This window comes from Arachis ipaensis, chromosome B6 (assembly GCF_059453495.1).
Source record: "Arachis ipaensis isolate K30076 ecotype BB chromosome B6, ASM5945349v1, whole genome shotgun sequence".
Classification (NCBI taxonomy): Eukaryota; Viridiplantae; Streptophyta; class Magnoliopsida; order Fabales; family Fabaceae; genus Arachis; species Arachis ipaensis.
The window spans coordinates 96996441-97012395 of NC_142441.1; positions in this window are offsets into that span (position 1 = coordinate 96996441).

The window sequence follows — 15955 nt, forward strand, 5'->3', positions numbered from 1 at the left end:
TAGCTACCCATGATTCCCACTTTTCACATACTCATGCATTCTATTTAATTCACATTCCACATGTATTATTATTATTACTTTACTTTGGTGTATTTTTGTCCCCTTTTTATTGCATTTTTTTATAAATTTTTTTCTTTCTTTTATTTTTTCTATTTCTTTTTCTACATACATATTTTTTTTTTTACATTTTTTTTACAACAAGGTACATACAAACGTATCAATGTATATGGTTTTACATATTTAATTCATAAGCACGTACCCAATCCCATGATTTTCAACAAAAATACAAATACACTTTTACCTCAACCAATATTCCAAGTTTTCCATACCCAAATGATACACACCCTCACTAGCCTAAGCTAATCAAAGATCCAAATTAAGGGACATTTATTGTTTTTCACTTAGGGGTAGTGATGTGCTAAAATTAAGAACAAAAGGGATTAAATAGGCTCAAAATTGACTAACAATGGTTGATAAAAGGTAGGTTATTTGGGTAAATGAGCTAAATGAAATGATGGCCTCAATCATATAAATACATGTATACATGGAATAATGGACATAAAGAATCAAACAAATCAAAGATTACAATTATAGAAAGAGAATAATACACACAAGAATGGAAATAAGTGGTTATATGATGTAACCACGCAATTAGGCTCAAAACTCACATGCTTGTGTTCTTAGCTCAAAAATCATGTTCCAAAATAAATTTTTCAAGCAAGTTCAACACAAAAATTTTTTTCCAAATTGGTAGGGTGCCCTAGAATAGTTTTCTTGGAAAAGAAATCATCACTCTAACCAAGTAGTCCTAACATAAAAAGAAGTGGTAAAATATGTACAAATTCTAACTATCATGCAACCTATCATGCAATACGATAATTAACTAACAAAGAAAATTAGAATTGGTGTTGAAAAAGGAAATTGTTATCCATGGAGATCGGTCGGACGACCTCCCCACACTTGAAGATTGCACCGTCCTCGGTGCATGCAAAGAAGAGCAAGGTGGACGGGTTACTACAACTGATGAGCTTCCTCAAAGGATTGTGCGGGTAGACTTGTTTGTTGCCCCATTTAGAAGCTTTTCCTTTTTCTCTTTTGGTGGCCAACCTAAAAGGAAAGAAAAAGAAAGAAAATTAAGCCTACAACAAAGATATCAAAGCAATAGAACATAGGCGGGGGCTAATGCCAAATAAGAGTAAGGTTCTCAACTATATGGTAACTACAACATATAAGTGAGAAAACAATATAAGCTAAGACATATCAACTAATACTTGATGCAAGAGTAAAGTCAAAGCATGAAAAACACTCAGAAGCATCAAGTTCAAACAAGAAAGAATGGGTTACGAAAAATAATAGAAGTTCATGTCAATGCACAAAGGGTGCAAGAATCATAAAAGATTAAGCATTGATTTTAAAAGTTTCATCACCCATCAATATCAAACAAGTCAAGAAGCACCAAGATAATCCAAGAAATTCTCAACAATTGAGTATGAGAATTCAACACCATTATTAAAATAAGAAACTTAGGAAAGAAAATAAGAACAAGCTATAAAAACAAAATTAAAATGCAATGAATAAGAGTATGCAAATACAATAAACAAAAGAAAATGAAAGATGAGAAAAATAAAAAGTTAAAACTTTTTTATTTTTTTATTTTTTATTTTTTATTTTTTGAAGAAAGGGAAAAGAAGAAAGTAAGAAAGGAAGAAGAGAGAAGAATAAAGGTAGAAAGAAAGATGAAGGAGAGAAGAAAGAAGAAGAAAGGAGAAAGGAGAAGAAACAGGGCGCGGAGGCGACGTGTAAGCGTCGCCCACGCGTGCGCGTGGAAGGCAGGAGAGACAAGCGACGCGTAAGTGTCGCCCACGCATACGCATGGAACGCAGAAAGTACAGGTGACGCGTAAGCGTCACACACGCGTATGCGTGGGTCAAATTGTGCTATTTGCACAAAACCAGCACCACTCCAGCACAACTCTCTGGTTTTTGTACCAGGAGTCCAAATGTAGCACACGACGCGTACGCATCGGCCACGCTTACGTGTGGCGTGCACTTTTTTTTTTACATAAAATAGAAACAGGGTACTCTCCTAACCTATATGCATTCTAAATCAACCAAAATTTAAATTTGACAACAAATCTTTTGATTTTTGAAAAATTTTCAAATACAAAACAAACAAAACTTACACTTCAAGCAAAATACAATTTAACAACAACTATTCTACAACTTAAGGAAGAAATCTAATCAAACAAACTAGCAACCCAAACACTAAAACAAGAATATGCGAAGAAGAAAACTACCTAACAATGGCTACTCAATTCATTCATTGATTATATATACAAGAGAATGGAAAGAGTTTACCATGGTGGGGTGTTTTCCACCTAGCACTTTTAGTTTAAGTCCTTAAGTTGGATTATTGGGAGGCTCCTTATCAAGGTGGCTTGTGCTTGAATTCTTCTTGGAACTCCCACCAATGCTTGGATTTCAAGTTGGGCTCCAAATCTCAAAATTAACAGCACTAAGCTTTGGTGAAGTTCCACACAAGCTAAGGGCTCCCAAAATTGATCCTCATATATCCCTGAATCTCAAATCTTATTTCTACACCCATCTTTAAGTTGATCAAGACAAGTCCATTTGGGTGGCAAACACATAGAATTCTCACTTGGGCACCAAATTCTCCTCCTAGATCCATACAAATGAGAACTATACTAACCATTACACTTAGACTTTAAGTTTCCAACCATAAAGAACCTTGATTGGCAATTCCACCCATTAACCAATTTTCTCTTGCTCTTAATTCCACAAAGAGCTCTAAGTTGCCCATCCGTCTCAAGCAAAGCATATTCAAGTGAGAAAGTAAAGCTTAGGGATAAGAATTTTACCCACTTGAATATTGTGTTGGATGGTGACTTAGGATGGGATGGTCCTAATGATCTTGCAAGTTCCACTTCCTTGTGCTCTTCTTTGACTACCTCCACCTCTTGGCAAGCTTTTACAACTTCTATTCCTTGCCCACTGATAAACCCATATTTTATGATTCATCTTGTGCTTAATTAAGTGTTTTTATCAATTCTTCACCCACTTATTCGTAAGTTTTGCATGGTTTTATAATTCCTTCCTTATTCTACTATATATGTGAAAACATGTTTCCTATGCCTTAAAATATTAATTTTAATTATCCTTTATTACCATTCGATGTCGTGATCTGTGTGTTAAGTAATTTCAGGCTTCATAGGGCAGGAATGGCTTAGAGGACAGAAAGGAAACACGCAAAAATGGAAGGAACGCACAAAATGGAGTTTTGAAGAAAATGGCAGTGACGCGCACGCATGGACGACGCGGATGCGTGCCTAGCGCAAAATGCAAGTGACACGCATGCATGGACGACGCGGACATGTGCCTAGCGCAAAATGAAAGCGACGCGCACGCATGGACAACGCGGACGCGTGCCTAGGCGCAGAGCATAAACGACGCGAACGCGTGACCGACGCGTACGGGTGACAACGAAATCTCCAAATGACGCGCACGCGTGACCCACGCGCACGCGTGACGGACGCCACGTGCAGAAAATTGCAGAAGTCGCCCCCAACAATTTCTGGACCCTTTTCGGCCCAAATCCAAGCCCAGAAACACAGAATAGAAGCCAGAGAATAGGGGAATCAAGGGAGACAATTCGCACAATTCATACAACTTCCATAATTCACAATCTTAGGTTTTAGATGTAGTTTTCTAGAGAGAGAGTCTCTCTCCTCTCTCTTAGAATTTAGAATTTAGGATTTCTCTTAATTTTAGGATTGCTTCTTCTCAATTCCAGGTTCAATATTCCTTTAATTTATATTCTCTTCTACTTTTATTCATTCTATTACTTTAGTTTGTTTATTTTCCCAAATTGGTTTATAGATTCCTATGTTTAATTTGATTCAATATAATTCGAGGTATTTCAGATTTAAGATTGATTTCTTTTATTTATGATATAAATAATTTAGATTTTTCTCCCTTTTGGCTCTGGTTGAGTAATTGGTGACACTTGAGTTATCAAACTCAGCAGTTGATTGAAAATTGAAAATTGCTGATTGATTTGGATCCTTCTAAAGCTAGCCTTTCCATAGGAGTTGACTAGGACTTGAGGAATCAAGTTAATTAGTCCACTTGACTTTCCTTTATTTAGTAAGGGTTAACTAAGTGGGAGCAATAAACAATTCTCATCACACCTGATAAGGATAACTAGGATGGGATTTCCAATTCTCATACCTTGCCAAGAGTTTTTCTAATTATTAATTTATTTTTTTTTGCCATTTAAATTGCTTGTTCCTTATTTTAAAAACCCAAAAATATACAATTCAATAACCAATAATAAATCATACTTCCCTGCAATTCCTTGAGATACGACCCGAGGTTTAAATACTTCGGTTATAAATTTTATTGGGTTTTGTTACTTGTGACAACCAAACTTTTGTACGAAAGGATTCTCTGTTGGTTTAGAAACTATACTTACAATGCGATTATTTTTATAAAATTCTTTACCGGCAGAAAACCTAACGTCAAAATGGCGCCGTTGCCGGGGAATTACAATTGTGTGCCTTATTATTGGTTATTGTAAATATTTTCCTTTGCTTGTTTATTTGATTTTATTTTTATTTTTAATTTTAATTTTTATTAGCCACTATGAGTTCTCACCCCCATCGCTTTGAGTTTGGTTCTAATGTTGTTGTAAGGAATGGAAGCTATAACAGGAACATGCGTCAAGGTCGAAACAATCACAGATGGACGGAGCCACGAGGATCTGATCAACCCTTTCGGCAACAACACCCTCCAAAATACCATGGACAACGACCATTCTACAATGCATACCAAGACAATAGTTATAGTGGACCCCTTCGTGACAAACCACCTCCACCAAATTACTATGGTCAAGAACCATTCTGAGGTGCATACCAAGATGACAGATATGGTAGACCCCCTTGTAGTTACCAACAAGCTCCATCATATGCCTATGAACAACCTCCTCAACATAGATTTGAACCACCATACTCACAAGTCACCTACAACCATTCGCCTCCATATAGCACTGGTGCACGAAATCACAATCACACTTTTGCAATTCCGCACAACTAACCAGCAAGTGCACTGGGTCATCCAAGTAATACCTTACGTGAGTAAGGGTCGATCCCATGGAGATTGTTGGCTTGAAGCAAGCTATGGTTATCTTGTAACTCTTAGTCAGGATATCAGTAATTCTCAGATTTAATTGTAAAAAGTAAAAGAACATGAAATAAATACTTGTTGTGTAGTAATGAAGAACAGGTTGAGGCTTTGGAGATGCTTTGTCTTCTGAACCTCTGCTTTTCCTACTGTCTTCTTCTTCATGCACGCAAGACTCCTTCCATGGCAAGATTTATGTTGGGCATCACCGTTGTCAATGGCTACATCCCGTCCTCTCAGTGAAAATGTTCCAAATGCGCTGTCACTGCACGGCTAATCATCTGTCGGTTCTCGATCATGTCGGAATAGGATCCATTGATCCTTTTGCGTCTGTCACTACGCCCAACACTCGCGAGTTTGAAGCTCGTCACAGTCATCCCTTCCCAGATCCTACTCATAATACCACAGACAAGGTTTAGACATTCTGGTCTCAGGAATGACCGCCAATGATTCTAGCTTATACCACGAAGACTCTGATTTGAATCATGAGGCTAAGAGATATGCATTCAATCTAAGGTAGAACAGAGGTGGTTGTCAAGCACGCGTTCATAGGTGAGAATGATGATGAGTGTCACGAATCATCACATTCATCAAGTTGAAGTGCGAATGAATATCTTAGAATGGAAGCAAGCGTAATAGAATGGAAAACAGTAGTAATTGCATTAATTCATGAAGAACAGCAGAGCTCCTCACCCCCAACAATGGGGTTTAGAGACTCATGCCGTAGAGAACACAACAAGAAACGTGTAAAGTGTCATGAGGTACAATATGAATCACTGAAAGTAGTATTTATAGTAAACTAGTGACCTAGGGTTACAGTAAATGAGTAAGCTAGGGTGTTTATTGTAAAATTCCACTTCCGGGGCCCACTTGGTGTGTGCTTGGGCTGAGCATTGAAGCTTTCATGTGTAGAGACATTTCTTGGAGTTAAACGCCAGCTTTTATGCCAGTTTGGGCGTTTAACTCCAGCTTTTGTGCCAGTTCTGGAGTTAAGCGCCAGAATTCTTGAGCTGACTTGGAACGCCTGTTTGGGCCATCAAATCTCGGGAAAATTATGAACTATTATATATTGATGGAAAGCCCAGGATGTCTACTTTTCAACGCAATTAAGAGCGCACCAATTGGGCTTCTGTAGCTCCAGAAAATCCACTTTGAGTGTAGGGAGGTCAGAATCCAACAGCATCTGTAGTCCTTTTTCAGCCTCTGAATCAGATTTTTGCTCAGGTCCCTCAATTTCAGCCAGAAAATACCTGAAATCACAGAAAAACACACAAACTCATAGTAAAGCCCAGAAAAGTGATTTTTATTTAAAAATTAATAAAAATATAATAAAAACTAACTAAAATGTACTAAAAACATACTAAAAATAATGCCAAAAAGCGTATAAATTATCCGCTCATCACAACACCAAACTTAAATTGTTGCTTGTCCCCAAGCAACTAAAAATCAAATAGGATAAAAAGAAGAGAATATACAATGAATTCCAAAAACATCTATGAAGATCAGTATTAATTAGATGAGCGGGGCTTTTAGTTTTTTTTGCCTCTGAACAGTTTTGGCATCTCACTTTATCCTTTGAAGTTCAGAATGATTGGCTTCTATAGGAACTCAGAATCCAGATAGTGTTATTGATTCTGCTAGTTAAGTATGTTGATTCTTGAACACAGCTACTTTATGAGTCTTGGCCGTGACCCTAAGCACTTTGTTTTCCAGTATTACCACCGAATATATAAATGCCAAAGACACATAACTGGGTGAACCTTTTCAGATTGTGACTCAGCTATGCTAGAGTCCCCAATTAGAGGTGTCCAGAGCTCTTAAGCACACTTTTTTTGCTTTGGACCACGACTTTAACCGCTCAGTCTCAAGTTTTCACTTGACACCTTCACGCCACAAGCACATGGTTAGGGACAGCTTGGTTTAGCCGCTTAGGCCAGGATTTTATTCCTGTGGGCCCTCTTATCCACTGATGCTCAAAGCCTTGGATCCTTCTTATCACCCTTGCCTTTTGGTTTAAAGGGTTATTGGCTTTTTCTGCTTGCTTTTCTCTTTCTCTTTCTCTTTTTTTTTTTTTTGCAAGCTTTCTATTCACTGCTTTTTCTTGCTTCAAGAATCAATTTTATGATTTTTCAGATTATCAAATAACATTTCTCCTTTTTCTTTCATTCTTTCAAGAGCCAACAATTTTAACATTCATAAACAATCAAATTCAAAAATATGCACTGTTCAAGCATTCATTCAGAAAGACAATAGTATTGCCACCACATCAAAATAATTAAATTGTTTTAAAATTCAAAATTCATGTATTTCTTTTTCTTTTTCAATTAAGAACATTTTCTTTTTAAGAAAGGTGATGGATTCATAGAACATTCATAGTTTTAAGACATAAACTTTAATTTTATTGATTATGGAATAAAAATAAAACTCAAAAATAAATATAAAGGCAGACCCATAATAATAGAAGACAGAAAATTAAAAGTAGAAAAATAAATGACTCTTAAAATAGACTCTTAATAATAAAGGTTATCACAGAGTTAGGACTCAATAACCTTGATTTTGAGAAGTGGATGCTCCCTCTTTTTGTGGGGTGCTTGGTCCTTCAAGGGAGAGCTTCTGGCGCTTCAGCTCCTGTAGCTCACGCCCCTGCTTCTCTTGTTCCTTCAGCAGCTTGCAGAGCATGCAGTTTTGATTCTGCTGTTCTTCCTTAAGTTGTTCCATAGCTTCCTGCAGCTTGGTAACAGATGCTTCTAAGCGGGTCCAGTAGTCAATTTCAGGAATTTCTGGGAGGAACTCCTGCGCCCTCTTTTTGATGGAGTTGTCTTGCACTTGTCCTTCCATTGACTTCTTAGTGATTGGGTGTTCAATTGGGATGAATTCATCTACTCCCATCCTCACCCCAACATCTTTACATAGCAGAGAAATTAAGCTTGGGTAGGCCAGTTTGGCTTCAGTGGAGTTCTTGTTTGCAATTGTGTAAATCTCACAAGAAATCAGATGATGAATCTCCACTTCTTTTCCAAGCATAATACAATGAATCATCATTGCTCTTTTGACAGTGACCTCAGAGCGGTTGCTAGTAGGCAATATAGAACGCCCAATGAAGTCCAGCCAGCCTCTTGCAACTGGTTTGAGATCTCCTCTCTTGAGTTGGTTTGGGACACTTTTGGAATTGGTTATCTACTTAGTTCTAGGGAGGCATATGTCCTCTAGAACTTGATCTAACCCCTTATCTACTCTCACCATTCTCCTATTAAAGGATTCAGGATCATCTTGTAGTTGAGGTAGTTTGAAGACCTCTCTTATTTTATCCAGATGGAAGTAAATAATTCTTCCTCTGACCATGGTTCTGTAGGTATGAAAGGCGGTTCCAATCATTCTCTGCTTATCTGTCAGCCACAGATTTGAGTAGAATTCCTGAACCATGTTTCTTCCAACCTTTGTCTCAGGATTGGCTAGAATTTCCCATTCTCTGTTTCGAATTTGCTCTTGGATCTCTGGATATTCATCTTCTTTCAGATTGAATTTAACTTCCGGGATCACTGACCTCAGACCCATTATTTTGTAGTAATGGTCTGCATGTTCTTTGGTTAGGAACCTCTCTTGATTCCAAAGACTCTTTGGAGTATTCTCTTTCTTGCCTTTTGATTTGGTTTGTTTTCCCTTAGGTGCCATGATCTTGATGAGTCTTAGCTCAGTGATCATGGAAAAGCACACCAAAATTAGATGTTTACTTGCCCTCAAGAAAAAGAAAGGAAAGGGGAGAGAGAGGAGAAGATGTAAATTCGAATGGTGTAGAGGAGGGGATGGCCGAAACTATTTTTATAGGAGGAGGGGATGGCTTTCGAAAAATTTGAGAGAGATATGAAAAGATATGGAAAGAATTTGAGAAGATATTTGAGGTTTTGAAGAAGATTTGGAAAGGATTTGAAAGAAATTTGAAAAATAATTTAAAAAATTATTGAATGATGAAAATTGAGGGTGAATGATGAAAGTTTGAAACATGTTTATGCAGAAAATTATGAGTCAAAACCTGAAAATTTGAAAAAATTTGCAGTTGGAAACAAAATCTCCTCCCCCTGCCTTTCTGGCGTTAAACGCCCAGAATGGTATCCATTCTGGCATTTAACGCCCAGTTGTTGGCCATTATGGGCGTTTAACGCCCAGCCAGGTACCCTGGCTGGCGTTAAACGCCAGAAACTCCTTTATCATTGGGCGTTTTGCTGAATGCCCAGGATACTACAATTTTGGCGTTAAACGCCCAGAATGGTACCCATTCTGGTGTTTAACACCCACAATGGTACCTTTATTGGCGTTAAATGCCCAGAATGATACCCATTCTGGCGTTTAACGCCCAAAATGCCCCTTACTGGCGTTTTCTTGCCAACAAGCTCCTTTTCTCTGCTTTTTGCACTGAATCCTTCTGTAACTCTGTGAATTCCTTCATTTTTGATGATTAACCTTTAATGAAAATGTATATCAAGCCTCTACAAGTATTAATTTAAAATAAATAACTTGCTAATGGCTGGGTTGCCTCCCAGCAAGCGCTTCTTTATTGTCTTTAGCTGGACCTTCACTGAGCTTCATTCAAGCCTCAGTTTTGAGCATTCTTGCTCAAAATTGCTTTCAAGATAATGTTTGATTCTCTATCCATTGATAATGAACTTTTTGTCAGAATCAATATCTTGAAGCTCAACATATCCATATGGTGACACTCCTGTAATCACATATGGTCCCCTCCACCGGGATTTTAATTTCCCAGGGAATAATCTGAGCCTAGAGTTGAATAGTAGAACTTTTTGTCCTGGCTCAAAGACTCTGGATGACAATTTCTTGTCATGCCACTTTTTTGCTTTTTCCTTATAAATTTTTGCATTTTCAAAAGCATTGAGTCTGAATTCTTCCAGCTCATTTAGCTGGAGCAATCTTTTCTCACCAGCTAACTTAGCATCCATGTTTAGGAATCTGGTTGCCCAGTAGGCTTTATGTTCCAGTTCCACGGGCAGATGACAAGCCTTGCCATACACAAGCTGGTATGGAGAGGTTCCTATAGGAGTCTTGAATGCTATTTTGTATGCCCACAGAGCATCATCCAAGCTCTTTGCCCGATCTTTTCTACGGGCAATTACAGTCCATTCCAGGATTCTCTTTAGTTCTCTATTAGAGACTTCAGCCTGCCCATTTGTCTATGGATGATACGGAGTTGCTACTTTGTGGCTAATTCCATATCGAACCATAGCAGAGTAAAGCTGTTTATTACAGAAATGGGTTCCCCCGTCACTGATTAGTACTCTGGGAACACCAAATCTGCTGAAAATATGTTTCTAGAGGAACTTTAGCACAGTCTTAGTATCATTAGTGGGTGTGGCAATTGCTTCCACCCATTTAGATATGTAGTCTACTGCCACCAGAATGTAAGTGTTTGAGTATGATGGTGGGAAAGGACCCATGAAGTCAATACCACATACATCAAACAACTCAATCTCTAAGATCCCTTGTTGAGGCATGGCATAACCATGAGGCAAGTTACCAGCTCTTTGGCAACTGTCACAGTTACGCACAAACTCTCGGGCATCTCTATAGAGAGTAGGCCAATAGAAGCCACATTGGAGGACTTTAGTGGCTGTTCGCTCACTTCCGAAATGTCCTCCATACTGTGATCCATGGCAATGCCACAGGATCTTCTGTGCCTCCTCTCTAGGGACGCATCTGCGGATCATTCCGTCAGCGCATCTCTTAAAGAGATATGGTTCATCCCATAAGTAGTACTTTGCATCAGAAATTAGTTTTTTCTTTTGCATCCTGCTGTATTCCTGGGGTATGAACCTCACAGCTTTATAATTTGCAATGTCTGCAAACCATGGTGCTTCCTGAATGGCAAAGAGTTGCTCATCCGGAAAGGTCTCAGAGATCTCAGTGGAAGGGAGGGACGCCCCAGCCACTGGTTCTAACCGGGACAGGTGATTAGCTACCTGGTTCTCTGTCCCTTTTCTGTCTCTTATTTCTATATCAAACTCTTGCAGAAGCAACACCCATCTTATGAGCCTGGGTTTTGAATCCTGCTTTGTGAGTAGATATTTAAGAGCAGCATGATCAGTGTACACAATCACTTTTGATCCTACTAAATAGGATCTAAACTTGTCAATGGCATAAACCACTGCAAGCAGCTCTTTTTCTGTGGTTGTGTAATTCTTCTGTTCGTCATTTAAAACACGACTGGCATAGTAAATGACGTGCAGAAGCTTTTTATGCCTTTGTCCCAACACTGCACCAATGGTATGGTCACTGGCATCACACAATAATTCGAATGGTAATGTCCAGTCAGGTGCAGAGATGACTGGTGCTGTGACCAGCTTGGCTTTCAGGGTTTCAAACGCCTACAGACACTCTGTGTCAAACACAAATGGCGTGTCAGCAGCTAGCAGGTTGCTCAGAGGTTTTGCAATTTTTGAAAAATCCTTTATGAACCTCCTATAGAATCCTGCATGCCCCAGAAAGCTTTTGATTGCCTTTACATTGGCAGGTGGCGGTAATTTTTCAATTACCTCTACCTTGGCTTGATCTACCTCTATTCCCTTTCTTGAAATTTTGTGCCCAAGGAAAATTCCTTCAGTCACCATAAAGTGACATTTTTCCCAATTTAAGACCAGGTTAGTTTCTTGGCACCTTTTCAGGACAAGTGCTAGATGATCAAGACAGGAGCTGAATGAGTCAACAAATACTGAGAAGTCATCCATGAAGACTTCCAGGAACTTCTCTACCATATCAGAGAAAATAGAGAGCATGCACCTCTGAAAGGTTGCAGGTGCATTGCAGAGACCAAAAGGCATTCTTCTGTAAGCAAATACTCCAGATGGACATGTGAATGCTGTTTTCTCTTGGTCTTGAGGATCCACTGCAATTTGGTTGTAGTCTGAATAGCCATCCAAAAAGCAGTAGTATTCATGACCTGCTAGTCTTTCTAGCATTTGGTCTATGAATGGTAAAGGAAAATTATCCTTTCTGGTGGCTGTATTGAGCCTTCTGTAATCAATACACATACGCCACCCTGTAACTGTTCTTGTGGGAACCAATTCATTCTTTTCATTATGAACCACTGTCATGCCTCCCTTCTTGGGGACAACTTGGACAGGACTCACCCAGGGGCTATCAAAAATAGGATAAATAATCCCAGCCTCTAGTAACTTAGTGACCTCTTTCTGCACCACTTCCTTCATGGCTGGATTTAGCCACCTCTGTGGTTGAACCACTGGCTTAGCATCATCCTCCAATAGGATCTTGTGCATACATCTTGCTGGGATAATGCCCTTAAGATCACTTATGGACCACCCAAGAGCTGTCTTGTGTGTCTTTAGCACTTGAATTAGTGCTTTCTCTTCCTGTGGATTTAAAGCAGAGCTTATAATCACTGGAAAAGTATCATCTTCTCCCAGAAATTCATATTTCAGGGATGGTGGTAATGGTTTGAGCTCGGGTTTAGGAGGTTTTTCCTCTTCCTGAGGGATTTTTAGAGGTTCTTTTATCTCCTCCGGTTCCTCCAGACCAGGCTGAACATCTTTAAAGATATCCTCTAGCTCTGATTCAAGACTCTCAGTCATATTGATCTCTTCCACCAAAGTGTCAATAATATCAGTGCTCATGCAGTCATTTGATGTGTCTGGATGCTGCATAGCTTTGACAGCATTTAACTTGAACTCATCCTCATTGACTCTCAGGGTCACTTCCCCTTTTTGTACATCAATAAGAGTTCGTCCAGTTGCTAGGAAAGGTCTTCCTAGAATGAGAGTTGCACTCTTGTTCTCCTCCATTTCCAGCACTACAAAATCAGTGGGAAAGGCAAATGGCCCAACCTTGATAATCATGTCCTCAATGATGCCTGATGGATATTTAATGGAGCCATCAGCAAGTTGAAGACATATCCGGGTTGGTTTGACTTCTTCAGTCAAGCCAAGCTTTCTAATAGTAGATGCAGGTATTAGGTTAATACTTGCTCTAAGGTCACATAGGGCTGTCTTGGTACAAGCACCCTCTAATGTGCATGGTATCATAAAGCTTCCTGGATCTTGAAGCTTCTCTGGTAAGCTTTTTAGAATGACTGCACTGCATTCTTCAGTGAGAAACACTTTTTCAGTTTCTCTCCAATCCTTCTTATGACTTAAGATCTCTTTCATGAACTTAGCATAAGAGGGTATTTGCTCAAGTGCCTCTGCAAACGAAATCTTTATTTCAAGAGTCCTGAGATAGTCTGCAATGCGGGCAAATTGTTTATCCTGTTCTGCTTGGCGGAGTTTCTGAGGATAAGGCATCTTGGCTTTATATTCTTCAACCTTAGTTGCTGCAGGTTTATTTCCTACAGAGGTGATTGGAGAAGCCTTCTTAGAGGGGTTATCATCAGCACTTGCAGGTGTCTGATCCCTCATTGGCGTTTGAACGCCAGGAGTAGGTGCAGAATGGGCGTTTAACGCCAACTCTTCCCCCTTTTCTGGCGTTTGAACGCCAGAATTATTCCTCTCTGGGATCTTGATGTCCTCAGAGGGATTTTAGGCAGTGGTTTGGTCATCCTCTATCATTTGTTCCTTTCTTGACTTTTTGCTATTTTGAGCTGAGTTTTTCAATGTCTTCCCGCTCCTTAGTTGGACAGCTTGGCATTCTTCTGTTATCTGTTTAGATAGCTGCTGTTTTGTCTGATTCAATTGTACTTCTATATTCTTGTTAGCATTTTTAGTGTCTTGGAGCATCTCTTTGAATTCTGCTAATTGTTTTTTCATAAGGAGTAATTGCTGATTAAGTTCAACAATCTGTTCTTGAGGATTAGGATCAGAAGTTACTGCCATAGCCTTTTCTTTTATGGAGGACTCACTGTTTGAGTACAGATGTTGATTTCTAGCAACTGTATCTATGAGCTCTTGAGTTTCTTCAATTGTTTTTCTCATGTGTATAGATCCACCGTCTAGGGACATCTGAGCTTTTTCTGTAAGCGCATAGTAGATGTCTAACTGTACCCACTCTGAAAACATTTCAGAGGAGCATTTTCTCAGCATCCCTCTATACCTCTCCCAAGCATTATAAAGGGATTCATGATCCTCTTGTTTAAAGCCTTGGATGTCCAGCCTTAGCTGTGTCATCCTTCTTAGAGGGTAAAATTGATTCAGGAATTTGTATGTTAATTGTCTCCATGTTTTTATGCTTGATGTGGGTTGGTTATTTAACCACCTCTTAGCTTTATCTTTTACAGCAAATGGAAACAATAATAATCTGTAGACATCCTGATCCACTTCTTTATCACGTACTGTGTCAGCAATTTGTAAGAACTGTGCCAGAAACTCAGTAGGTTCTTCCTGTGGAAGACCAGAATACTGGCAATTTTACTGTACCATGATAATGAGCTGAGGATTTAGCTCAAAGCTGCTTGCTTTGATGGGAGGTATACAGATGCTACTCCCATATGCAGCTGTGATGGGGTTAGCATATGACCCCAGAGTCCTTCTGGACTGTTCACTTCCACTTATGTCCATGATGGAGAAAAGGGAATTGATATGAATTATATTTTTTTAAAAAGTAACCGAAAATAATAAGTAAAATAAATGGAAAATAAAATAAAATTTTGAAAACAAAAATAAAATAAAATAAAATAAAATCAAATTGAAAACTAAATTAATTAATTAATTAAAAAGATTTTGAAATTAGCAATTAAAAAGATATGATTGAAAACTATTTTGAAAAAGATATGATTTAGAAGATATGATTGAAAATAAAAAAAAAGATATGATTGAGAAGATATGATTGCAAATAAAAAAAAGATATGATTGAAAAGATATGATTGAAGAAATTAAAAAGAATTGATTTTTGAAAAAGATTTGAAAAGATCAATTTTTGAAATTAGAATATTGACTTGACTAAAAAAAAGATATGATTTTGAAAATCTTTGACTAAATTAATGCAAAATTTCGAAATTTATGAGTAAAATAAGGAAAGGATATTTTTTTTATTTTTGAATTTTAATGCGGAAAGAGAAAAACAACAAAATGACACTAAACTTAGAAATTTTAGATCAAAACACAGAGAACAAACAAGAAAACTTTGAATGTCAAGATGAACACCAAGAACACTTTGAAGATCAAGATGAACACCAAGAACAAATTTTTGAAAAATTTTTAAGTAAATAAAAGCACAAGGGACACCAAACTTAAAATTTTTAGAAAATCAAACACAACTTTTCGAAAATTTAAAGGAAAACACAAAGAAGACACTAAACTTAGAATTTTTAAAGATCAAGAAAGAACTAAGGACATGCAATTTCGAAAATTAAAAGAAAATAAAATCATGCAATTGACACCAAACTTAAAATATAAAACTAAACTCAAATAAAAGACTCTAAACCAACAAAAACACAATATTCCTAATCTAAGCAACAAGAATAACCGTTAGTTGTCCAAACTCGAACAATCCCCGGCAACGGCGCCAAAAACTTGGTGCACGAAATCACAATCACACTTTTGCAATTCCGCATAACTAAACAGCAAGTGCACTGGGTCGTCCAAATAATACCTTACGTGAGTAAGGGTCGATCCCACGAAGATTGTCGGCTTGAAGCAAGCTATGGTTATCTTGTAACTCTTAGTCAGGATATCAGTAATTCTCAGATTTAATTGTAAAAAGTAAAAGAACATGAAATAAATACTTGTTGTGCAGTAATGAAGAACAGGTTGAGGCTTTGGAGATGCTTTGTCTTCTGAACCTCTGCTTTTCCTACTGTCTTC